This window comes from Lepeophtheirus salmonis, chromosome 3, assembly GCF_016086655.4.
Source record: "Lepeophtheirus salmonis chromosome 3, UVic_Lsal_1.4, whole genome shotgun sequence".
Classification (NCBI taxonomy): domain Eukaryota; kingdom Metazoa; phylum Arthropoda; class Copepoda; order Siphonostomatoida; family Caligidae; genus Lepeophtheirus; species Lepeophtheirus salmonis.
In genome coordinates, this window is record NC_052133.2 from 31,326,663 (window position 1) to 31,354,303 (window position 27,641).

The following is a 27,641-nucleotide window of genomic DNA, read 5'->3' on the forward strand; positions in this document are numbered from 1 at the left end:
ACTCACAAAGATCCTTAAGAAAATTGCAAAACAAATATATTTACGAGTAAGTACCTCATTTAATTGTCCGATATAAACATTTTTCTTGCATCTTTTAATTGTCTTTAATTAATTCAACCTCACTTTGTGGTTCTGGGTTATCTTACTTCAACAGATAAAGGTGAATTTGCACATCTATCGACTATTACTATTAGTTATAAATTATTATCCATCGGACGTTCTGACGGGCATAATTCTGGAGTGGGCCAAAAGACTAATTATTTGCATGAGCTTTGAATATAACAGAAATTCTAAACTCCAAAAATCAATCATTCCCCTTTTCTTTTCAAATTAAGGAGGCTTTGAGAGCTCTGAAGAGGGTTTGAAGATGAGATCAATAATTTTCTTGAAACTAATATAGTCCAATTTCTTTTAATGAAAGGGTTGTTAGCAGCTCGTCATATTAAATAATGCTTATTTTAGATTATGTGGGATTTATTTCATTATTTGGATTACCAACCTTATGAACTTCTTTCGTCGGCTGAATTATAAACGTCTTAACGTCAAACGAGCAATAGAAGTAGGAATTCATCAAAATAAAAATTGCCCCCGATAGTAATTTGCGGTGATTTATCCATACTCACTCCAGTCTACCGACCTCCCCCAATAAATATACCGTTATTATGTAACTGAAATTATTAATTTATTTAACCTCCGTATCATCCTACGGGTCAAAATGACCCGTTTTCTAACTTAACTAACAAAAAATACTTTTTATTGATATTTTTCAGATTTGAAAATTCTTTTCTCTTCATAAATAGACTTCAAATTAGGGAAAGTATAAAAATATCATTTTGTATCATTTTATTTTTCTAAAAATGACTTGTACAAAGATCGTTCTTCATGTCATTTTGACCCACTTATTATGAACGATATTTTTTAAAGAAAAACCAGTAGATTTTGTGCTACCAAGCTACATAAAAAGCAACAATTTGTTCAATATGATTACCATTAGCTGCCACAGCAACCTCCAAACGATTCTTAAAGACAGAGCAAGTCTTCCAGATTTATGCCTCATTCATTTTGTCCCAGGTTGCAATGATGGAAGCTTCAGTCATCCACATTCCTGTCGGAGGTTCGACAAGGCTTCCCTCTCCATAACGCTCCATATTTTGTAATCTGATGGATTCAGATATGGTGATTATGGGGCCACATGGATACGGGCCAAAAAACACATAAATTAGACTTTAATCTTTAAGTTGACCAAGATGCCTCAAATTTGTCCATAACTACATACACAGCGGTTCAAGAGCACCCCAGCTGTTTGGCAATGTTCCTGAGCTATACTCCTGCGTGAGCGAAATCAGGAAGTTATATTGTTTTGTTTGTTCCATGATTTAAATGAAAAGAAAATATTAAAAAGTTACTTGCAAATTTTTTTAAGAAATCTCGGTAAAAATTACAAAATTGGAACTCTATTCCTTACTTTCCATTTTAAAACTTTTATGCTTGTTCAGATTTCGGTTACACACACTCTATATATATTATGGTTTGAGATATATACATCTAATAAAGCTTAACGTTAGAGAGGTATACTCTTGATGGGCTGTATACAGCCCATCTCTGATAAAGCATGTTATCTCCCTGGAAAAAAAATAAAATATTTTTCTTGGTCATATCATATTGATATTATTTCTGAAAAAAGTATATATATATATAATGACAACGCATATTATGTATACCAATAAATTAAAAATAATTGTACTGTTTTCTTTATCCATTTACCCTCCCAGTTATTATCGAAGTTATTAGAGAAGAGGCTCATTATCAAAGTTTATAAATCTATCATAATTTGCAGTCCATAGTTCTTGATGTATAACTTTATACAAAATTTCGTTCTAGTACTTCGTGACTTAACTGAATTGTTATGTTTGCATGAATGTTTTATTTGAAAATTTTATTATTTATTTAGAAATATTTTAACAAAATAAATGCGAAGTTTATTTAATATTCAAGCATTCATCATTATCGATTAAATTATTTAAAGTAAATATAGAAAGTCTTTTCCATAATTTTGTCATATGAAGTATAATTCATCAGAATATCTTATTCGTTTAAGATCAATCCTGGTATTTGTGCCTTATTTATCAACACGGTTATAAATAAACTTTTTACAGTCGTTATAGTTAAAAAACCACCGTCAATGTCAATGGAATTTTTATTATTAATACCTTATAAAATTCGGTTGTACTTTTTGAGTTAAAAAGGATATTTGACAATAAAGTCAAAAAACCTTGTCTTTTAGCCAGGGGAGTATTACATACCATACCCCACACACCTCCGTAGTCACGGGGTTGGTTATGAATGTCTACAAGATGGCTGTTGTCACGTGAAAACCTCTTGTGTAATGTTTTTAGAGTATTTAGATGGATGTTCAAATGAAATGTCTTGCATTATGTCATAATAGCTTAATACTATTAGGTACTGGGTTGATTTATTTAGATTTTATGTTTTATAATTAGTAGTACTCAAGATTTAATATCAAGAAATAATCCTTAAATGAATAATCAGATCTTTTTTTTTGACTCCTCTCATTAAATTATGTAGATTATGTTAATAGTAATAATGTTTGACTGTTTAAAAATTCATACTGTTTGTAGGTAGAGAGCTTCAAAATTTTGTATCATTATTGTTTAATATGTAATATAATTAAAATTAATTTATGGATGTCTTTTTCAGAACTGCAGCTTGTTCCGTCTTTTACTCTTTCTTAAATGTTTTTCAAATGAAGTCATAGTGTGTATCGGAGAACGGAAAAAAGTGTCATGATAAAATCGTAGTTGTAAATTTCATCCCCACTGTTATTGGGTCCTGTGAAATAAATAGAGTTTTAGAAAATATCACCTGGCGTTATACTGAAAAAAAAAAAAAAAAAAAAAAAAATAGAATTTGAGTAATGTTTGAAGTTAGAGAAGCTTAGCGGTCATGAATAGAGAAACTGTCAAGTATCCAGAATACACTTTTTGTTAAATGTATGCCGACGAGGATTTTGAAAAATTTCACATCCCTACTCATGACGTTTCATTCGATTACTGCATGATAGAATGGAAAGAAACACAAATACTTCAACAGTTCTAGCAAGAACATAGGCAGGAATTACTCTGATGTCGATCTTCAATTCTACTTCGAGTCCAACAAGGACTTACACTTTTAACCAGTGATGCTAATCGGCCTCATTTTGGGCTTGTTAAAAAAAGGAAATCGAAAATCAATTTGGTAACCCTCACAATTTGAAGAATGATTTGGATGAGAACAACTTCATTAGATTAGCTACAATCAGCTGTAACGAGGGGGATGAGAAGGAACTAAACAATGGGATAGGCAACAATGACTCCGACATCAATCTTCAATTCTACTCTGAGTCCAACAAGGAATTACAATTATATCTCAACAACAAATCCTTAGGGTTACTTTCCGTCTTTTATGAGCACACGCAAATCTTCAATCCGGCTTCGTACTATATGTATATACACGATAGGAATTAAATAATAATAAGGATAACAGCATAGGAACAGAAAATTCACTCTTTAGGTTGCCAGCTCTAAAAAATCGAGAGAGCTAAAAAAATACAACCGATGAGGATCACAACTTATAACTCCTCAAACAATCATCATTGATACTCTGTCATTCATGGGCATACACAGTACACTTCATACTAGGATGTTATCTCTTGCATAATTAAATAATAATGATGGTAGCTTCGGAGAAACACTCTGCAGATTGCCAACTGCAAAAGCTTTCAATTTTTTTTGTTGGAAGGATTAAAAGATGTCAAATGTTAATACTCTTGATCTCATCCATCCATCTATCATTATCAGCTCCTCTTTTCTCATAACATTATTACCTGAGCGCCTAATGTATATACATATGTTGCTTTAAAAAACAACTTGGTAAGCCACGGAACTAAAAGGACGCTATTCTTTTTCAACATAGAGAAGGAGAAAAAGGAATCGCATATATTTATAAGAATCACTTACATTCTTTATCATAGTATTTGAGGATATTTGTTCTCTGTAGAAGTGAAAATATTCCTTTGATATTCTAGAAAGCTAAATATAGTGAAGTGATTATTATGTTCGTAGTATAGTTGTTGAAATTGGATGCACCAAGTTTGATAAGTGGGATTCTTTAGCTATTAAAGGTAAGACTCCTTTAATTAATTTATAATCGTTGATAAGTTCTTATTTTATACTCTATAATTGTGTCATCCATAAATATTTTATTCACTTACACGTCTCTATTTGAATACAGCTACATACTTTTAATATTCATGAAACAAATTGATTTTTCTTATCCCTATCTATATAAATGCATTTCTTTACATTATCTTATTTTTTTATGGGATAATTTTATGAAGGAAGAACACCTTTGAAGTGTTAGAAATGAGGGCGGTATGTAATTAAGACAAACTATAAAATTATTCATTTACCCAACAATGTGGTCACTATAGGGGCACTAAGTAGCCCATGTCTCCACTCCCCGAAACGATGATTGTGTTCAACAACTGAAATATCAGTATATATATTTTAAAATTAAAAATATTTATCATCCTTTGGACGCCCTTGAATATAAATGTGGGCATAATTTAAATTATATCACACTAAAACTGCATAATTGTAGTCATATTCTAAATTCTTGATTTTCATAATTGTTTTTTTTATTTTCCCCTGTGACTTGTGTTGACTTATTTAGTACAGAAGACTGTAGTCCCGTCCAGTTCAGTCTTCCATATAAGTAATGAACTTATAAAGTTTGGGCTCTGACTACTAAGAGGGGGGTAATAACATAAATTTTAATTACATATTATTTTACCATAGAAAATTGGCATTGATTTTTTTCTAAAACCCGCATAGAAAAATCCTCGTCATCACCTTGGGACCTCTTTGAATTTACAGTGCTCCTATATTTTGTCTGGTTAAGGGACTTATCGTCTAGTAAAATTTAATAAGGTATTGTAATCTTTTTTGACGTGTGTAATAAATGGTAGAAAATAGCTAAGTACTGACTAAGTGAAATGTTAAAATGTGTTTCATTTTTCAAGAACTCGCTTGATTTTCTTAATCCACTTTTTGAAATACATATTTTTATTCGTATGATAATTTCTTTTAGTGTTGGACTATGGCCATAATCTATGGCTATTTTTGAATTTCAATTTTGTACGTGATAATTGTACACATACAATATATTGTATATCATATGTTGTGTGTTAACACAAAAGCAAGCTAGAATGATTTCAAATAAAATGTGGCTGGATTACATCAATTTCTATCAACAAATAATTCTGTTTAATCGTTTGGAGACGCTGAAAATTGCACTACTTACAAATTCATTGTAACAATTAAAGAATGAGACATTGATATATTTTTATCTATTTTAAAAGAATATATTGGGGCTAAATTAAGTCACTTAAATCAGATAAAAATTCTGAACTATAGTTAACATACTTGAATATCTCAACTGATCCCAGAAATTTGAATTCAAAGTTTATAATTCACCAAAGTCTGTCTATGAAATATTGAACTTTAAAAAATATAAATAATGGATGCATTCCAAAAATTTCCCCGAACGTCATACTTTTTCTTTCTATCGAAAAATTGGAGATAGCAACTGCTGATTGTTGAAAGTCAATTATTGCAACCTTTTAATAATAAGGATATAACTTCAAAAAGCGAGGAACATATTATTGGATTAGGAAGAGAGGGATCTCGACTTTTTTAAGATATTTGGGCAATTAGTACTTCGGAGGTCTATGAAAATAATTGTAAGAGGTTCTTGGATTCTATCTGTGGACAGAGGTATGAGACCAGAGGAGATTATATAACATTAGTAAAGCACCCTTTCTTAGATGTACCATGAACCATTATTGTATAGTTCAAATATCGATTACTCTCAGGAACGTTGGAGGTTGAGGCAAAATTCTTTAATGACCAGAGGAGTATTTGTCCGTTTTGCAATGAAGCAAGAGAGACTATTGCCCATCTCTTCTGGAGCTGCTGGCTTTTAAGTGTAACTTATGAGCGGATCTCCTATGGACTGCTGGATAATTTTGGAGCAACAACTGATAGAGATGCATTTTTAGGACACTATTGTGGGAAAGAGGAAGACAAGGTAAACGCCATTATTACAAAAACTCAACAATGATTATATGCAAAAAGGACTAAGAAGGACTTAAACGTTTCAAACATCATCCCCGTTATTAATATACATATCAAATTCATTAAAGATATTGACTAGTTCTTCAGTTAACTGAAGACTATGGCACTAACGTTATTTAATTTTGAATTAAATCTTATGTTTAATTTCATCTTTATTTTTAGTTTCATAATTTTCTTATTTTTAATGTTTTTTTTTTTTAAGGTTAAAATTTGATGTTTAATATTATGTACTAAGGCTTTGGTTTTGTGAAAAAGCTCAATAAAGTTACAAAAAAACCCAAAAAAACAACAACATTACAGTATAATGACAGAATGAAAGTAATAAGTATCATAGAGAGGAACTTGTAAAGCATCAAATCCATTAACTCTTCGAACAGAAAATTATGAACATACATAAATAGAAATATACAGTACACGCTCCAATTATTGTCTAATGCTACGTGGAAACTTATTCGAGAAATTGTGATCGATTAAATCCAGAATAAAGATTACTCAACTCCTGCTCCAGTAATATCTTCTTCGATATGTAAAGTATCACTTCGTTCCACTTAGGAAAGTTATACCCTTATTATTAAAAGGTTGCAATAATGTAATTTCAAATATCCACTGTAGCTCTCTCCAATTTCGACATAGAAAGATAAAGTATGACGTGTGGGAAAACTTGTACAATGTACCCTAAATAAATTGGATATTTCTAGTTGTTATGTTTGTTCTAGATTGTTTTTGTGTTAACTCACGACGTATACTATAGAATGATCACTCATACATTCTTATTTTCATGGATAAACTCCAGTTTTATTTTTTTCTAAGTTTACATTTCCTATATTTGTCATATAACATATTTTTTATATTAACTGAATGTTTTAAATTTTCTTAATACTGCTACATTTGTAGCAGTACATAATATATACATATATTTGAAAAATTGTCCAATGGGGCTTATACAATTTATAAATATCTATATCTCATATATATATATACAAAGCAAAGTTTGTCTATTTAGTTGTCTGAAGATAACTCATTTTTAACTATGAGGGTATGTAGCTATAGCTCAGCGCGTCATATTGAAAAATAAAACAGAAGTATATAAATAAAATAAAGAATAATGGATGTGCCTTTAGATAAGGTTTAGCAACGATCGTGTGTATTTCAAGCTCAGCACGTCATATTGAAAAGGAAAAGAAAAGAATAGTATATATATTTAGGGATATAAATTATATACATTTATTAACGTGCAAGTTTTGTTGTTGTTGGCAAAACTGAACAATGTTTTTTTTAAATTTCCTCTAGTTGTTTTATCACTCTTTCATTTTTGAGGAGAGAACATCTAAGTAATGAGTAACTATGAGTGAGTGTGCTCATTAAAAATGGAAAGTAACAATCTTGATTTCTAGGGGAGTTATCCTCTATACAGATAAAACAACGTTTGTCTTTTCCTCGCCCCCTAATAACTCCGGGCAATGAAGGGTACTACCGCTAGCATATATATCTTTATCTCCCACCTACTTCATTTAATTCAATTTGTCATTCTAATAGACCATAAAACTACATATATGGTGATAATTATTTCAACCTACTAAAATCAAATTTTGTAATATATAGCATGCCAACTGCAGGCTTTTGAACGGTAGTTTATTAATATCCAAAGACCCCTCCACACAGAAACGTTATCTGAGGAAAATGCAAAATATTTATTCGTTTTAAGGCTTGTATTCACAAGAGGCCGGAGTTCAGTTATGCCTAAAAACAATATTTTTTTTGTTAACAGCTTCTAGAGTGGAAGAATCTGACTACGCGTCAGACTTGTACAAATTAAGAGGAGGAGTTTACTTTTACACGCCGAACGCGATCATTTTCGCTTCTCTAATAATAAGGTCCCATGAGACACAACAACACTCATAGCCCAAATTTGTTCCTCGCATGGACGTGAAACTTTTCCGAGTCCAAATTAAAGAAAAACGTCTTTGTGTAGTCCGGGCCTAAATGTTAATACGCTGAGCAAAAAATACAAAACATATGCCTGTGTTCAAATGCTGAGAATTGAATGTCGAACATAGTCAGATCTACGAGTTATTGGGAGCAAGAGAAAATGGAATCAACCCCCTCCCTCCCATAACAAACGTCACTACATTACTTTAATAAAATTATGCAAAAATTCTACCACATAGCTTACATTTCTCTGTTCTCTACTTGCTATATGCTAACGAAATGCTTGCTGGCCTATAATTGGTAACTAGAGTCATGTAACCCATAATTAAAGACGGGACCTCTGTAAAAAAAACAACGAAATTTAGCGATAAGAAAAGTTAAAACGATTGTTGGGTGTTATTTTTTTTTGTTCATTTTAATAGGTCGGCGGGGTGCTAACTTCTACCTCTGAAGTAAGCATTTTCACCTATTTTTGCTGTCAATTGTTTTAAAAATGCATAACAAATATAAATATATAGGAATTATGATATTTTCCCTGCACTAATGCTATTTTAAATGTAGAAGGTTCTCCTTAGTTGTTGTTTTTTTCAAATCACATAATTACTTTATTTTCTGAACATTGAATTTATATCTCTACTTTGCAAAAAACACATAGCAACTTCATCACAAAACAATATTAATTAATTAATATAATAACAATGACAGTCATTTGTTATACTAGCTTCAAACAAAAAAATAAGTATGGGTAAATGAAAAAAGATAATAATAACATCTGAACGAAAATCTGCTAAATAATTAAATTAAAAACAAAACTATAAGACAATTTCATTTCCATACATATCGAACCTCTCCTACACTTTGTGGGATCTTATGAGGAGTTTGTTGTCCAGACCATTAGGTATGCAAGAGCTCTTACTTCTTGTCGCGTAAATACTAAATAACATTTAGTGATGAAGTACTCTATTTTAAAGTGAAATCTATGTGTAGGCGATGACTTTACAAACCAATCCCCAATCGTTATTTCTAATTTGTAATATTTGTAATAATGCGGAGTCTCTCTCTGTATCTTCGACTTATTCGTAAAAAGGGTTGAAGTAGCCATTCATTAGTGGAATCACTTTTCTTTGGAGTCCATGAAAGGTTTAGAGACAAAGGATCTCCTTGTTTGCATCTCCGAGTTATCTCGAAATAATCTTCCTCACACAAAGAGCTATATTTAGAGAAAGAGTATCTTAATATAGCTGCTACCATATGAATCATTTTCAGGGAAAATCCGAATCTTTTTAGCTGAGACGGTATATATTTATGGGAGTTTTATGGGGAAGGCCTTCTGAAAGTCCACCAGCATCACTGAAAAGTCCTTCCCATTCGCTTATAAGTATACGTGCCCCTTCCAATTTGCCAAGTAACATTTAGATCTCCTAAAATTAAGATGTTTCGCTCTTTTATTCCAGCGACTATATTTGAAAAGAAGCCACCCTATTTTGGCCATATATTGCAAAAATTCTTAAGACTTCGCCTGAAGGGTCAATGTTTACCTTTATGTAATTACCATTGCTATCTGACTCGATAAATACGGGAGAAAAATATTTTTCCTCTGTAAGTAAAACTCCTCAAAATGAATGGGATGCTTTTGTGATGGCAGCTGACTAAAAAAAAGAATGAGGGTGAAAAAAAAAGAAGAGAATTGAGAACTTTTTTTTGAATCCCTGAGCCTCGTATCCAGTAAGGCTACAATGTCAGGAAAACTTGTAGATTTCAAATTATTCAAGATCGAAGGCACTTTTTTCCGAGAAGCAATCGAGTTTACATTATAAGCTATTCATGACAGTTTCATATTGAACAAAAAGGGGGGTGGTTGTGGTTTTTCTTATTAAGTGTAGTTTTTTGAAGTTTTGTTTTTCCTCGCATGTAAAAAGTTACTCCTTGTAGGTGTATTGACAATTATCAGGCTAGATGGTGTCATCAACACTTCATTTATTGTCTTAGTATTTCCTTTTTGAGCCATCTCCGGGCCTTCTAAGGAATCAGTTTCGATGAGCATATTGTGACTGGATTCTGAGTCTTGGACATTTTTCTATTCATTAGTGAAAAAAATATAAAAATTGATAAACATAATCAGTTTTTATGAGATGAATCAGTTTGTAGTCTAACTTGTAACTTGTTATTGCGTCCACGTGCCACATATTTAAAACTAGCGATAGTACGTGCCATTGTCTGGAGTAATTAGGCGACGGCTAAAATACAAACTTTGCTTTAATAATTTAGAAAATAACTCTCCAATAAATCTTCAGTGTTACTCTTCGTTTTTCATGAGCACACTCACACGTAACTACTCAATACTAAATCAATTGATATTTATTCTCCTCTAGAATGAATAAAAAATAAGAGTTTGAGAAAATAAATATAATATGTCGGAATGACTGATGAGTACTTTGGTCTTTAGATGGTTCACTAATAAAAAAATAAAAAAATCATTCTAACATACCAGCGTCTATGTTTAATTCAAATCTTAACATCTTTTTTAAATGTACATAAATTATGATAAACATAGAAGACCAATAACAAAATCTTTGTATACATGCACAATCACGCCTGCAATATTTCATTAATTATTTCTTACATCAAATGTATTTATATTATTTAATACAAGGGGTACTATATGCTGTGCACCCTGTATTGGACCTATTCAAAAAATACATATTTTTTGATAAGTTCTATACCCTGCCTTATCGGCCTTTAAGTTTTTCCAAAATTCCTTTTTTGATGATTTTGCGTAGTTTTTGGACAAAAAGTATAGATAAAACAAACCATAGAATGCCAAAAAAAGATACTAAACTAAAATATAACCATTTTTGAATAATAATTTTTACATATCTTATTATCTAAGTATCAAAATTGTGCAGTACTATGAAGGTAAAGAGAAACATCTAGGTGCACGCAGTACTAAAATTGTAAACTCCCTTCTATCAATTTTAATTTATTTTATATCAACCCATTTTTTGCGGGTAAGATATTAATATTTTCCATTGATGAGACACTAACCTCAGTTTCTTATTTAAGAATATTTTCTTTAATACCAATTCAAAAAAATCAGAATGATATATATTTTCTTAGACTTCTATAAATAAAAAGGTAAAAATGACACAAAAGTTTGCTACATAGAACGAACGGAACCAACTCCTTTGTCATATATCACATGCAATTATGAAGCTTCTTCATGACGATCTCTGCTTAATCTTTGTCAATTCTTCTGAAAATATCATGTCTGGGAAAATTTCGAGTAATTTTCGGGAATATCCGCTGCAAATGCTAAAGTCATCCACATTAGCGTATAAAACAAAGTCAGGAATTTGTTCATCCTATCCAGCTTTTTCGTTGTACCTTTATCATAGTTCCTTTCCTCCATGAATAAAAACATCTTTTGGGAGTATATATTTATGGCCATACATCGTAAGTGATGAATTGCTCCTGTTTTTTTCCCTGTTAGTACCTATGTTAGTTCTGCCATTTTTTGATAATTCGCTCTTGGAGATGTGTCTGATTTCAAAATTTATTTCATCTTCTTTAAGCAATTTGCCCTCTTTCCTTTCAGGCATTATCTTTTAATAGTGAAGCCTTTTTGTATGTTCTTTATTCAAGTTAGACCATTTGTCCTTGTACTGTTTAAACCAGGGATTTTCTAGAGATTAAACTTTCCTAAACAACTTGTCCCAACTAAATACTAGATAAAATAAATTGATGTCTAATTGGTTTTTATATAAGCTTAGCGGGTCTCTCTTGAATTTCCCTATCCTTAGAGGTGGTGTCAAAAACCAGGGCAGTAATCTTATCCGTTAATTTTTATATCTCAAATATATCTATAAAAGCATTGGCTTGGTATTCTTCTGTTGAGCTGCAAATCACTAGCACTCCCAACAGTTTTCCTACAGAATATCCGGGTTGGATCCATGAAAATTTCAATATTTTGTTATTCTTTTGTAGTGCAGCATATGAAGGAAGATCTCAATCAAATAATGACAAGTATTTTTAATTTATTTGATATCTTGAGATCATCCTGTTTTTTTTATTTCAAAATATGTTTATGATATACACTGTGACTATATACAGCGCACCCGGTGACTTGTTTTCATATATTAATACATACAGAAGTAATTTGCTTTACTAATATAGATTTTTGTATGCATACATTTATACCTTTTTAGTCACGTTAATTTAACCTTCGAAATATTAATTATAAAAATCAAGAACTTTCAGTGGTTTTTAGGATTTTATTTAGGGTAGATATCATTAATTATTAATCCGTCTTCGTCATTAAGATCTTTTGAGAGGTTTCAGTAATTGTTGACTTAGTTAATTTTCAGTTCTGTTTCGTCTTAATAAGGAAATGTGTACATACATAATGACGTTACTTCGCTTCCGTAATAGTATACAATAGTTTTTTTTACATACTTAATGAATGACAGGGTTTTAATGAGAAATTTACTTGAAATTAACCTTTTATTTGTTATAAGATAAGATCTTCACTTTTTTTAAAGTGTTGCATAATTTAATTATATGTATTTTTTATTTTTTTACTTGATTTACTTGAGTACTTTTTAGCGTGCACGTATTTTGTTGTTTAGAGACTGAACAATGCTTTCTATTTTCTCACCCTCTTATCACTATTTCTTCATCCTTGAGGAGGGAACATCTAAGTAATGACATTTTTGTAAGGATAAAACTAAATTAGGAAATGAAAAACGCAACGGTTGTTGCGTTTGCTCTTCCTTCTTTTTGTTCATTATTTAATAGGTCTTCGTGGTTATAACTTTTCTATCTAAAGTAAGCATTCTTGTCTATATTAGGTATACATTGTTTTAAAAATTTATAATGAAATAAATATATATATGAATTTAATTTTCATTATGATATTTTTTCTTTTCTAAAATATTTTAAATGTATAAGGTTTCTCCTCTTTATAGAAGTAATTCCTTTTATCCCCCAAAATCATAACAGGCAGCTGATATTAACAATGGTCTCATGTCAGTAGTACCATATGTATGGTACCTGCTTTCTCGTCGCGCTCTTTTTTTCCTTACAAAAATGTCAATTCTAATTATATAATCTAGTTAAAAATACAATAAAACAACACTATACTTATCACGATTTAAAGTTGTAGAGGATATCACAAACAGTTACTATGCAACACAATTGTAACATCCCCCCCTTTTCTCCAACATCAAAAAAAGCTAAATTCATAAAATTTACATGACAATTGTATTATGTATCACATTTATTATTATTGTGAGTTAACATAAAAAACAATTGAACAAAATCAAGAACATTGATATATTCACTTCATATATACTCGTACATACAGCCCAATATATGTATAATTTACCTATTTAAGTCAATTATAAGCCTGGTATTCAAATTTGTGGGATGAATTCAGGTATCCAAGAAATTTAGTTATCGTTAAGAACCTTTGTTTGATTTAAGATACTGATATTGACCCCAATATTGTCTTTTAAATCAAATTTATCAAAAATTTCTCTATTTTTTTAAATTGTCAAAATCAATTTCTAGCTACTTTAAGTGCTATTAGGGATACCTTCAAAGAGTGTATAACTTTTATGAATATTTAAATATATAATTATTTGAAAAGGCATATATATTACAGTGTTAAAGCTATAAATAATTCTTCAAAAAGCTCTCACCATGTCTGGATTTAAGTAAATTAAATTAACTTTCTCTACCATTGAAAAGTCTGTTTCCTTTTATAACAACTTGTTGATGGATCCCCTCTCAATGAAATTCGTAATGTACATATTTCAATACAAAGTGTTTACGTTTTTTTTTAAAGATGATTAATTTTTTCTTTTATTTGATCTCCATGAATTAAACGTTCAACAATTTTGTATGAAAAGTTTAAAAATTTCCTGTTTCTATTTCGGATTTTGTTTATATAATTTCAAGTTATTAATAAAATAAAAGTACAGTGGTACCACCCGATTACATATATTGAGAACATGGCACCGAAGAATTTTTTTTTGCTTTGTCCAAGTTTATAGTTATTAACACATTTTTTGTTGTCCGTGATATCAATATATTTCAATAAAATGATACCTCCATATGCCTAATCAGCTGTTGTCATAGTTAAAACATTAGATAAATGAAGAAGTACAAGTCATTATAATAGAAAATCACTATAGATAAAATCTTCTCTCGTGTACATAAATAATTTTAAAAAGTTAGTCAAAAAATAAATTTATTCGATTAAAAAATACCTCAAAGTCCGGATTTTTGGTCTCTATATCTTGGTCAATTTATGAAATAAAGAAATTGAGACCTGGATTTTTTGTTAGTAAATACTGGTTGTCGCTTATAAGCGGGTTCCACTGTAATAGATTTAAACCAAAAGATACTCTAAGGAAAGAGGTGATGAGTATTGTTCGGTCCCATCCAGTCCAATCCCACTTGTCGGCCCTTAAAGAAGGTACAATTGATCCATCGTGACGTCATTGAGGGTCTTTTCCTTTTTTCATTATTCCCTTTTATAATTAATAGCGTTAATTATATAAATAAGTAAACATATAATATATTCGTATTATATTTTACTATAATGAAAATAGGAATATTTTTTGCAAGTGTGCATTGATATTAATACATATCTCATATATCTTATTTAACATTATAAAACATCAACATTTCTACGACAAAATTTAGGCACCGACAGTCTAAGACTGGTCCTAAAAATGACCTAGACCGAATAAATAAAGAACAACACTACACTAGTGACTAGCATATCAATGAAAGAAATAAGACTCTTATTTATTTGATGATTGAGTTTGTGAGAAGTTGGAAATATAATTTTTCTTTCATTAATAGTTTAACTGTCTTTTGCTACTTGTATTTATGATCAACCCTGGACGTCAAGGAAGGGTGTTACCCCCCTCTCATCAAATAAAATTTGCCGAAAATACAACTTTGTTTTAAAAAAAAACCTGATGTATGTTATGTAGAGATGTAGATTAGTAGACAACGCACTTGGGATAAATTCTTCTATTGAATTCAATATGCGTAGGTTCGATACTCGGTCTCTCGTTTATTGTAGATGGTTTTTAAATATAAAACTTCTCATTCGAGTGAAAAAGTTTATATTTGAAAACTATCTATTATAAAATAATATTCTTTTTTTTAAAAAGTATTTACATTAAATTTCACATTTATTTATAATAAATATGATCATATTTTTAGTTTGAACATACTTACATATACAATTCCTAGGTTAGATAAAGTAATTATAAAACTAAATGTTTACTTATAAAGGCTTTTTCATTAAGAATGCTTCAACTTTTTGTTATAAATAAATCAAACTGTTAAATATTTTCTCAAATTTATTTTTTCAATGCAAATTATAAACATAAACAGGGGGATGATTCAAAAATTAGAATCCGTTTCGAGGCCGTCTAGTTTCAGTTCTAAAAGTTCGACATTTTTTACTTGCCACCATTTGAAATAACTGACAAAAAGCTACAATTTGATGTTTGTTTTGTTTTTTTTGCGCTCAAAAATGTCCGAGCAACAAGAAAAACGGCAGTCGGTATGCGATCTCCTCCACGACTAAGTGAACGAGTGGACGCTGTACTGAACAGGAGAAATGATCACTTCTTGACTGAATCCAGAGACCAAACAGTGTTTACCCAGGACTACACCCCGGCTCACACGTCCAAGAAGGTGCAGCATTTCTGCAGGGAGAACATGGCTGCCTTCTGGCTGACAGACTTCTTGCCTTCGTCCTCACCCGACGTGAACCCGCTGGACTTTGCTGTTGGATGTTTCTTGGAAGGGCAAAAAAAACAAAACATGACTTCTCACCCAAATGTCGATGCCCTGAAGGCCGTGATCACGGAGGAGGGGAATAACTTGTTCTTTGACTTCATCAAGGCCAACTGTAGTTCTGTTTGTCCCGTATGTAGCCATCATTCAGAATAGAGGGGGACATATTGAATAAAAAGAGTAGGAAATTGTTGAATTACCAACTTTTGTTTCAAAAGTTTGCCATAAAATGGCACAAAAATAAAAATATGGAGAATTGAAAAAAGCTTTTAAAAATTTCTAATATTTGAATCCTGACCCTATACATTTATATATGAAAATCGATTTCTCTAGCGGGACCACTACCAGTACGTTTACACAAGTTCAATTGCTGAACCCAGTTTTCCACACCTTTTCCCCGATATTGCAGCAATTTTGCTTTTGAAATGATCTCTGAGCTCTTCTAATGTCGCCGGCTTATTGGTGTAGACCAATGACTTCACGTAACCCCAAAGAAAATAATCAAAAGGTGTTAAATCGCACTATCGAGGGGCCAATTAACTGGCCCATTTCTCGAAATAACGCGCTCACTCAATTTGCTTTGCAATAAATCGATTGTAACGTTTGCTGTGTAACAAGTTGCACCGTTTTGTGGAAATGTCATGTTTGCGTTTATCAACATCCACCGAAAAATATGATCTTTCCAGCAAGAAGTCCACACCAAAAAAAATTTTTTCGGGATGCAATGATGTTTTGTGAAGCACTTGTGGATTTTTGTCTCACCAATAATGCATATTTTTCTTATTAGCACAGCCATTGAGCCAAGAAATGAGCTTCATCACTGATGGCCGTAACGCTCTTAAAGTTGCGACAATTGAACGGTTATTTCGATATATAAATTTGCATAATTTGCAATCGCTGATCGCAATCGTATGTCGCTCCATGATGAAATGTATACTAATAATGTTTCTAAATATCAAGGGAGTAAAATAAATATGGCGTCTTTTTTCCCCTGACGGGAAAAAATTGAAGGGTCTCTAACGAAAAACTCTTAATTAATCTAAATAATTAAAAGAACATTAAAAAAAAAAGAAATGCTGTCAAAATTTGGTATTTTTGTCACAATTTGAAATCAATAATATTAATAGTTGAGATTTTTTTTAAAATTGTTTCAAAATTGCGGTAGTTTTGTCAGAAAGACCTTCAAGACAAATCTTAGTACGACTCACTCTGTTTATTTTTTTCATTTCTACAATTCTACTATGTTTAAATCTATTACTTAGGACATTACTATTTTCTACATTATAAGTTGATATGATGATATATTTTTGAAAAGATGGGATAATCCACAATGGGATTTGGTGTTGCTTAAATTTATACATAAAAAAAAAACAAAAAACTATTTGGTACAGAAAGTATACTAATATTAATTATTCATGATAAGTATCCCATTAAATACAAAAGTTCATCAAACCGTTAGGTCAGAAAGTAATTTTACAATAAATTAAACAATACAATTTTAAAAAAAATACAGAAAAATTAATAAAATAACAAAACCTTGGAGTTACATCAATAAATTGATAAAGGCTAAATATAGTTCCTTCAATTCTTTCTCTTGGTTAATTAATTTATCACCATTAATAATTAAAGGAGGAATACTTATAGCTTGAATAATTAGAGAGTCTTTGATTTAGTCAAGGATAAATTGTTTGTGTCATTTGATAGCTAATTAAATAACAAATTACATTTATTTTAAGGATAATATCCCCCCTGCTGAGAATTATTAAAAAAAACTGACTTTTGCAATGTTTGAGGTATTTCAAGTCATTTTTGGTGTGTAGAAGCCATTTTATTTAAAAAATAGAGGAATTTTTCTATCAAAATGGGCTGTTTAAAGTTATCTTATTGTTCATACCATAATATTGTATCGTTCCTTATCTAGGAACGGTGTCCAATCCCATTTGTCTGTCCTTCGTAGAAGGCAAAATTAGTCTATCGTGACGTCATTGGTATATTTATCATATTTTTAATTATTCATTTATATATAATAGAATAAATGAAATGATAAAGTAAAAATTATATATGAGTAAGTCAATCAACGGCCCTAAAGTTTTGAATTGTTACACATTTCAGGGGAAAAACGTGATTTTGTTTTAATATCATCTGTATACTACACATATCAGTTTGTTAGTAAGATTAACAAATTTAGTTATGTTAAACTTATATGAAATTTTTTTAATAAATGTTTACGATAAATAATTTTTACGTCTCTAAAAGAACGATAAAAATATTTAAATGAAATATAGCCTTTTTCCTTTTTTTTAAAAAATCTTATTTGAGTCAGGATACAATCTATGTAGACTAAGTAAAAAAAAGTATTTAGAAATTTTTGTAAATATTAGCTGCTGTTCATATGCTGTGATACGCAGAACCAGTCTAATGCACATTCTACAATCAGAACAAAAAATAATAATTCATTTGAATTAATAAGTTATTACTCCTGAGATTCAAATTTTTCCTATTTCCTGTTTATTTAAAAATCTATTTAATAATAACTTTATTTTTGTTAATATTATGAACTTTTATAATGTAAATCAGTTTATAATGATATCAACAATATCTATTTATGTTACAAAACACCAATTTACGAAGCGAATAAAACTGTTAGGAGCCGTGCACAGAAGTATAAAAGTGTAATCTTTCAATCAGTTGAACTTTTTTGTACAATACATTACTTCGTTTAATTGCACCATTCGCATTTGCATTTCTCGATAAAGTTGGCCCAGCATATATTTTTTAACATTTTCAGGTATTAATTTTTTTTTAACATTTTCTATTTCATTCAGTTGTCTGCTTCTTTTCTCGGCACGTCTTGCACCTACTTGTCGACAAACACCTTTTATTTGGATATAAACATTTTTTTCAATGCAGTGAAAACGTCACTACCATTCTTAACGCTTGATTTTGCATTTTCAATTTTTCTAAATTATTCTATCATTCACATCAATCTCCTCCAGTCCCAGTGAGAACATCTGAAATTTAGGATACCTGAGCCTCAACTTCTTCATAAATAGATCTAACACAGTTGCTGTCAACCTCCTTGAGTGATTCTAAGGATATAGGAACACTTTCGTTAGGATTATTAGCATCTTTATTTGTGGTTGAAGTAATATCCTTATGGTCAGTTGATTCATTTTCTTCGATTGTAGCTTCAGACAACTCTTTTTTTCGAAAAAGAGTAAATTTTTGGATGAAAACAGATCTATATTCAAAAATCTGAAGCCTTATGCCAGAGGAGTTAATCCTGGAATGAACAAAATGGAAGCATTTTTGACACTACTGACGGACTCCATTAAACCTCAAGTTGCCATCTACAGGAATAATTTGAGGCATATTCGACGGGTCTCCAATAACCTTAAAGGTATAGTTTGATGATCTCCAAACAGACATGTAGTTTTTGAACTTTTTTTCAGCCTCACTATCATCTGGGTTAGGTTCTGGGTATGAATTAATAACTTCAGAAAATCTCTCTATCCAATCCCCAAGTTTTTTTCATCAACCCTCTAATAGGTGTTGACTGCAGCAATTTTTTATTTTTTCCTGACATTGAGTTCAATATTTGCAATGTCTTTTTTCCTCATGCATACCGATTTCATTTGAACATTGGAACCTTCAATTTTTGTGGCAAAGTTTTTTTTAAGCACTTGCAAACAGGGACGCACGTCCGTTGCAGTTTTTGTACAGAAAGAAGCATAGGCAAAGCCATAGTGTGCTTGAGCACCTGCTATTTCATCCTCCGTAAAACCATAATGAAGCGCAGCATTATGTACTTCAAGAGGTTTCATGTTTACATTATTAAATACTACAATGTCGTATTTTCTGTTTGTTTTTGTTATTGCTCTATTAAGTGTTTCATAAATCATATGCATTATCAGTATATGCTCAGATTTGAACAAAATATAAACGCTGGTATGTAAAAATGAATTAACTCTCGCAGGTATTTTGTATATTGCATACGGAGAACATTTTTTGTTTTTTTAGTAAGCGCTCGAGGAACTAAATCATGAGTAGTGTTGGGTCAGACCTTATTAATTCGGTACAATCTAGTATTAAGACCAGTCCTATTGCTCCTGACATTCCTTGGAACTGGTTCTTCGCATTTTTTATTAAATTATCGATGGTTTATTAAGCCAATTAAGATATATGACATATTTATGATTAATTGCTTGACCCGCCATTTCGCGCACCCTATATATACTGTAAGTGACGTGATGTCATGTTATATCTTTTAAAAATTAATTTAACAAAACTTTTCTCTATTTTAATTAAATTTGTTTCGTAATTTTCCTATTAATAGAATATTGAAAATCATTATTGATGAAGACATTAAGTCTCAATTCCATTTTAATTCATCCTTTCATATTTATGCTTATTTTTGAAATATTGGTATTACTTTTTTGTCAAAAATGAACTTCTTTACCTCACTTTGATCTGTTTTTCATGAATAAACATTAACTGAAAACAATAGATTTTCATTCCTCTAATGGTAAGTTAACATTTGAGAAAAAATAAAATAATTATCTCACATTTTACGAGTAACTACGTCCTAAATTAAGTTTATCCCCAACTGCTTTTCAATCTCCGTTGGTTTCTTGCCAGTGTCCAAAAGTGCAGGGACCCAAATTCGTTGGTCACGTTCAGCTGACATTTTCTGGGCTTCTAAGACACTTAAAGGAGAATAAAGTTTTTTTTTTTTTCGTTTATTTTATTTTTTATTTATTTTTAGTAATTTGACTGGAACAATTTAACTGCATTCATAAAAACATTGATTTATGTAGCAAAAACGAAGTGTAAAGGTTTTTTCGCCGCACCCTGTAGCCTCATAGACGTGTGATATACTTTTTGTAGTTTTAGTAGTGTTTTTTATTTTCCAAAGCTGTTATCATTATTCTTTAATTCTTTAGGAGGGAAGAAAAATAGTAACAATGATGATTTGTTGGGGAATTAAAAGTGTAAGTCCTTGTTGGACATCGGATTAATTCTTGCCTATGTCCTTGTTAAATACGAAGTGGGATTTGTCTTAATTTCCTTTCTCTTTCAGCTGTTTGTAGCAAATCTAACAAAATGTCATATTTTATAAGCTGCTCTCCTCCAAAACATTGTTCAAATTGTCAGGGTTACCATGTCATTCATCGTTTTCTTTTTATTTAGCATACAAGTACTTCATATTTATATACGTATATTTGTACAGGAAAATGATGCATCATTCGATTTCCAATCGACACATTGCTTACCCGGCAGAATGTTTTTTTTTCAATTTTTAAGAGGGGAAATAATTATTTTTGCAGACATTATGAAACACTTACTTGAGATGTTATTCTTTCCAAAAACTAAGAGATAAAATATAAAAGTTTTTTCATATTTCATTTAAAAAAAACTTACTTCTTTGACACATTTCTCATTCTTTCCTTAGTAAGTGTCGTTTGATTCACTGCCAAATTTCTATTTCTTAATTTTCTTCCATCAAACTTAAAAACGACATAGTTAGTGATTATATATCAATCATATATATTTTAATTTATTAATTATTAAGTTCTTTTTTTCGTACCCTTATACCTTTTCCAGTGTTGGTAAAAGAATAAAAGAAAATATGCGATGACTGAGGATAAAACTATGATTTTCTCAATTACTATTATTTAATACCTGAGGAGTGAAGAATAACCTTGAGGATTTGTTGTAGAGTTATAATTGTAAGTCCTTGTTGGACTCAGAGTAGAACTGAGAATCGACATCAGAGTATTTTTGCCGATATTCTTATAATTTCCTTCCTCCCCTTCCTCACAGCTGCTTGTAGCTGATATAATGAACGTCATGACAGCTAAGCTCCTCATCTCCAGAACATACTTCATACAAAATACATAAGTAATTTGACTGTTATATACAAATCTGTATACAATTCACAAGCTATAATTTGATTTGACAAAACAATAGATTTTCCACATTAATATTTTTTCTATTCTTTACATATTAAGATAACGGTTTTATTATATTTACACAAGAGAATTTAATATTTGGTTTACCAATACCCTCTTCCAAAATATAATCAGAATCTTTGACACTATGAAATTGTGCGGCTTTTTATTCCCCTGTGAAATCTGTATACTATATGTATGTATTGATAATTGCAAAATCGATATGTAAATGTCAAGTATTTTACTTTCTCAAAGCAGTCTAAATAATTGCCTGAAAGGGATTTACATTAAAACATGTCTGACCGTGCGGGACAGGCAAATTGTCAGGTTAATTCAGGTTATATGCTGTCGTAAAGGATAGGTGGTGCCAAGTCATGCAAATTATGTTCGTTTTGACATGTGACACAGTTATATTATTGTATATGCATTGGAGTTTGTTTTATTTCATAGTTCTACATCGACAGCCATTATTTCTTTCTCATAATTCTTGTGCATACGTAAATCACAAATTACACATACTGCACATATGCAAAGCGTAACAGAAGTCTATACCGCATCTTTAAACTGTTGGACAATTACTTTTTTTTGTAGGGCAAATTAAAATTAATGTAAAGTTCTAATGTTCAATCATATAATTTGTTTTTAATTTTCACACATTATTATAAATATTTATTAGATTATAATTTTAATGTGTTGTACTCGTGAAAGGGCTCAGTTCTATTAACGTAAAAAAAGAAAATTCAATTTTCGGCATTTAACACTAGAAGGATCCGCGCTATCTACCACCTCAGCAGGCCATGTGATGCCATTTTGACATCACCCCTATAAATTTTGTTATTAAAAAAATATAGCCTTAGCTATAATTTTAATTATGTTTATGATACTTTGCAGCATTTAAAGAGCAAAAAATACATATTCATAGTTATCTCATTCTATGAATTGGTTACTTTTATGTACAATTTAATGAAGTACTCTAATTAATATAAATTTCCCACATGTATGGATGAAATAAGCATAGACAAAAGTACATTTTGCTCAAAGAAAATTTTCAATATTTACTGATTAAAAACGCATAGACAAAAATTACATGCCTTACAAAATGTTCATATAAACTTCTACAATAATAACACTGAGCATTTCAATCAAGGTTTCCATAATTTACAAATGACTGTCTCCTCCTTATATGCCAAACATTGCCCATAAGCTGGTTTTTACATTCCTTACATTTTTTATAAGTTTAATTTCTTGAATTTCTATTACATTTTACTTGATATCATACTGTTTTTACGATTGAAGAAGTAGGATTAGGCTGGGTTACGGTTTCTTGATCAGATATATGAGGTTTTTCTAGATATTGTAATTCGCAGATCATTTTTACAAAATATTCCTGTCGTGTAATTTTATCACGTGTCACTTCATTGTATAAAATGACAGAATTAATTGCAACTAAATCAAATACATTGTAGAATACTTGCAACGGCCAGTGTCGTGAAGATCCTCTGTTGGTTTATAAACCTGCATTTTGGTCTATCACATCTACTCCATATTTTGTTTGGTTGTTAAGCGTTTTCTTCTTGTTTTCTGAGAAAGATACAGTTTCATTTACTTTGCTCAAAAGCAAAACATTCTTGGACAGCTTGCATTGATAAACTGTTAAGCTTGTCTTTTGTTTTTTTAGTAGAATGCTAGAGTACAGCAGAGTTTTCTCTCCTGATTCTTTTCATTGTTCCAACGATGCTTGTCTTATTAGCTTTCAATTGCTCTGATAATTTCAAAGAAGTAAAGAAGTTGTCTGTTGTAACATTTCAACATTTTCCAGCAAATGGTTCGATAAATGCTTTCCTCAATAAGGATATCCATTCAACAAATTTGTTGTTCCGCTATCTACGACCAACCAGAATTTGATTGTAAATTCATCCGGCTTGCTTGCAATATACTGTATGAATGGAAATCTTGTCTTAGTAGGAAATAGTAGTTCATCAACAGGTATGTTTCGATTGGGAATATAACATGTTTTACAGTTTCCAATAAATCTGTTCTTCACAATAGAAAAAAGAGTCAACTTGTCATTCTTTAATCTTTCACTTCTGGTTGTTCTTGTGTCAAAACGTATGTACTTTATTAACTCTTTATACCTGCTTCGAGACATGATTTGACCGAAAATTGGTGGTCCCCACACCTTCGACCGAATATAATCCAGAGGTAACCCTTTAGCTAAAAGTCTACGAGCATACATCATAATAACCAGAGTCCATATATTTTTTTTCGGTAGAAGTACTCCAGTCTGTGTTTCCTGTTCTAGAACGGGCCTCAACCTGAGGGGATTCAATTATGTTACCAACAATGAATTTGTCAATAAATAAAGAAAATGCACTAATGGCATCTCCTTGTACAACACTCCTCTTGGCGTAAGATGGAGCATTTTCATTATATTATGCGAAGCAGCACGTCCAATTACAATATTTGAAGAACTAACTTCCCATTTTGTTCTATCTTTGCCTGTGTAAAAATAGCTTATGTAGGTGTCATGATATCTAACTTTGGTTTTTTAGGAATACTTCTTTCTGATGAAGTATATGAAGCTGATGGAGGAGCACTTTTGTGACTATCAGAAACTCCCCTTTCTTCAGGGGCGTAATCCTCGTCTGATAGACTGCAAGGCGGTTGGATATATTCGTCATCACTGCTTATTTCTATAACTTCTCCTTCGAATTCAGAATATGGTGTAGAATGCAGAATCTTCAGTATTTCCCATTCGGATATATGTTTATTTCCAGACATGTTGATTGTCTATTTCTCCAGTATTGAATATCTGCAAGACGCCAAGTTGAAATTTTTATTCATATATGGTAGACGATGCCACAAACATTTCAAAACAAGTTAAGAAGTTTTGGAGATTTTAGCTCTTTGACTTTGCTACGTGTTGATACTTTTATCAACTGTCGATGCATTGGCATTGTTTCATACTAGAAGTGATGTTAAAATGACATCTCCGGCCCTAATAGTTGGTAAGGTATTTTTTGCAGTATTTTATAACTCCACACACTTGATATTTTGTAAAATTAGAGTAATCATTAAAAAAATATAAGTAAAACAAGAACATGTTAATTGGATGATTAATTGTCTAATAATGTAATCTTGAACTAGCCGAGGATGTAAAATGACATTCCCGGCAGCTCAAGTACTAATGAGCTTTGAAAATATATTTTTATTTAATAAAGCCTGAAAATTAATTATTTGGGTATATTATAATATATGTATATATAGACATGATAGCTTTGTACTGTTTCAAATTTATGTCCAAATTAAATACTTAAATTCTGAAACACAGAGTGGAGACCCAAGACTTGTAGTAGCATTAATAAATTACGAAAAACGTCGTTTTTATGGAATCAAGAATAAACAACTCAAACATGATTTGTGATATGTTTAAATATTATATTTATCTATATATTTTTTTTGTATGAGTATCCAATTCCCTCGACCTGCTGGGCAGCAGATTGGCAGCACTTGACGATGAAGGACACGTCCATGGCACACCACGCCGTTATGAGGGCAATTCACAGCGAATACGAATTTGCATGAGAGGTGCAACATTCTTCTCCAAGACGGCCTAAGTCCAAGGCGTCGAGGTCAGGACTACACTGAGGCAGCCCAGAAGTAAGTTGTTGCTGCAGATGTTTTGGTTCTTCTTGGCTGTATGGGGCTCCAATGAACTTCTTGATGTTTTAGGCAGTCCAAAAGGAGATGCCAATGGCCTCTACAGCCTTCACTGAACACATTGGCGCGGAGGAGATCACACAAGTGCTCCCTTTTTTATAGTTGCCCAGACATTTTTACACTTAGAGACATGTGAAAAAAAAAAAACTTGCTAATTTTTGTTTCAGCTATCGTTTGGTTGCCGAATAAAATCCCATAATTAAAAATGAAGGGTATTATATCGTCATTAATTGATACTGCATGTTTACTGAAGATACTGAAAAGTCATGACAGCTAAGCTTACTTCCTACCATAAATTCTTTAAATTGCAAGGGTTTCCACTTAATTTTCTGAGATTTGTTTTTAAATACCCGTAGGTTGTATATAAACAACCATTGTTAAACGTTAAAACATTGGGGAGGGTGTGTGGGTCATGAAGGAAGTTAATGATTTGATTATGTAAAGTAGAAAATAAATGTTCGTTACCATAAAATCTAATTTATTTTCATTTCCATTAACATGAGAGATTAATGAGGCATTTTTGACATCAATTTATTTTTCTAAAGGATACACATTTATTATAACATTAATCCAATTGAAAAGTGGTAATGTATTTGATCAAAATGAATCAATCAAATTAGCAATCTAGAACATTCCAAACATGGTAGTGATCTATAAAGCATTATCTCAATCAATCTTGGAGATTTTTTGAAGCACAATTAATATCAATATGCCATTCAAATTGCGGAAAAAAAGAAATTTGGAGATATAATGTGTGCTTTGTCCATTTAGATCTCAACAAATCAAAGTTAAAGTCCAAATTCTCCTGAGCAAAAGTTGAGTTTTTAGATTGGGGAGTGAGTGGACGTCTCGAGTAAAATGCAAAATATGTTTGACCTAATTTTCAGCCATTATGAAACACATATTTTCAACGGGTACCATTTGAAAAATTATTGAAGGACTATAAATCTGTGGAGTGGGAGCGGAACTTGATGACGATTTTTTTAAAACCTAACCAGACCTCATCCTAGATAGTTAAGTGATATCGGGATTTATTTGTGTTTTTTTTTGGCTTGCATGCAATGCTTGAAGAGTCTTATTATTTTCCTTTGAGTTTTTTTCTGTCTTCCTTTTGACCACACGAAGGTGCTATAATTTCTTCAATTATATTGCTGAAGAAGATTCTATGGAAGCAATATTCTCTAACATGATCCCAAAGGGAACAATTTTATTTTCTTCAAGTTGTTCCTTGTGTAGGACCTTCCTCAGTTTCTCCACTAATATCTTCCTCGCATGTCATTTCTGGGACCGTATCAGAGTTTACAATTACTATTTGTACTAGATTTTCGAGACATAATGAGTCATCTTTTGATTCTAATCCAACTGTTGCCTCATAAATAATTTCTTCTTGGTGAACTTTTTCATCCGGAATACGTGGTGAACTTAATAGCTAGTCATTTGCCTTGCTTCTTGCAATAGCTTGTTTTAGCTCATTATTGTACTCTTGAACATTTAATCTGGCGTTATTACAACCATGTTTTGTATGTATAAGGCCAAAACAATTTAGACACTGCAATATTGCTCCTTTAAATTTCAATTTAATGAGGCATCCTTGCAATGGAACTATCTGTGGTATGATGGCAGAGTCACTAATAATTTCGACAACGTAATCACTAGCACTCCATACGTCTTTTTGTTCTTTGAATTTGCGATCAGGCTCTTCATTGGCTGGATTCTTCTTTAGATAATGCCCAACTACTTCTCCAAGTTTTTGAACCATTCAACTGCTTTAAGTTCATCATCCCTTTTAAAGGTGTTAACCATTGTGATGATGACCCTTCTTTTTGTAATAAAATTAATTTTGTCCATTCCTTTTAATTTGATATTTATATTTACAAAGGTCCCCTCCATGTTTTTAACTCTAAAAGAGTGCACTTTTTTAAGGTATTCAAGCCTTTCTTTAATATCAAATGAATACTTTGTATAAAATTTGGCTTGATTTAAACCAAATTTCGGATTTGCTCCGCAATTTTGTGCTCTTTGAGTC

General features: G+C 31.1%; 1 protein-coding gene across 17 annotated transcripts in view; it reads left to right on the top strand.

Moving 5' to 3' along the window:
- LOC121114935 (KCNQ potassium channel) overlaps window positions 1-27,641 on the top strand; it is a 579,520-nt gene that overhangs the window by 405 nt on the left and 551,474 nt on the right. For all 17 annotated transcript variants that reach the window (XM_071887354.1, XM_071887327.1, XM_071887355.1 and 14 more), the window contains exon 2: window positions 2,719-4,180. The gene's annotated coding sequence lies outside the window, so the exon portion shown is untranslated. The remainder of the gene's footprint in view (window positions 1-2,718; window positions 4,181-27,641) is intronic.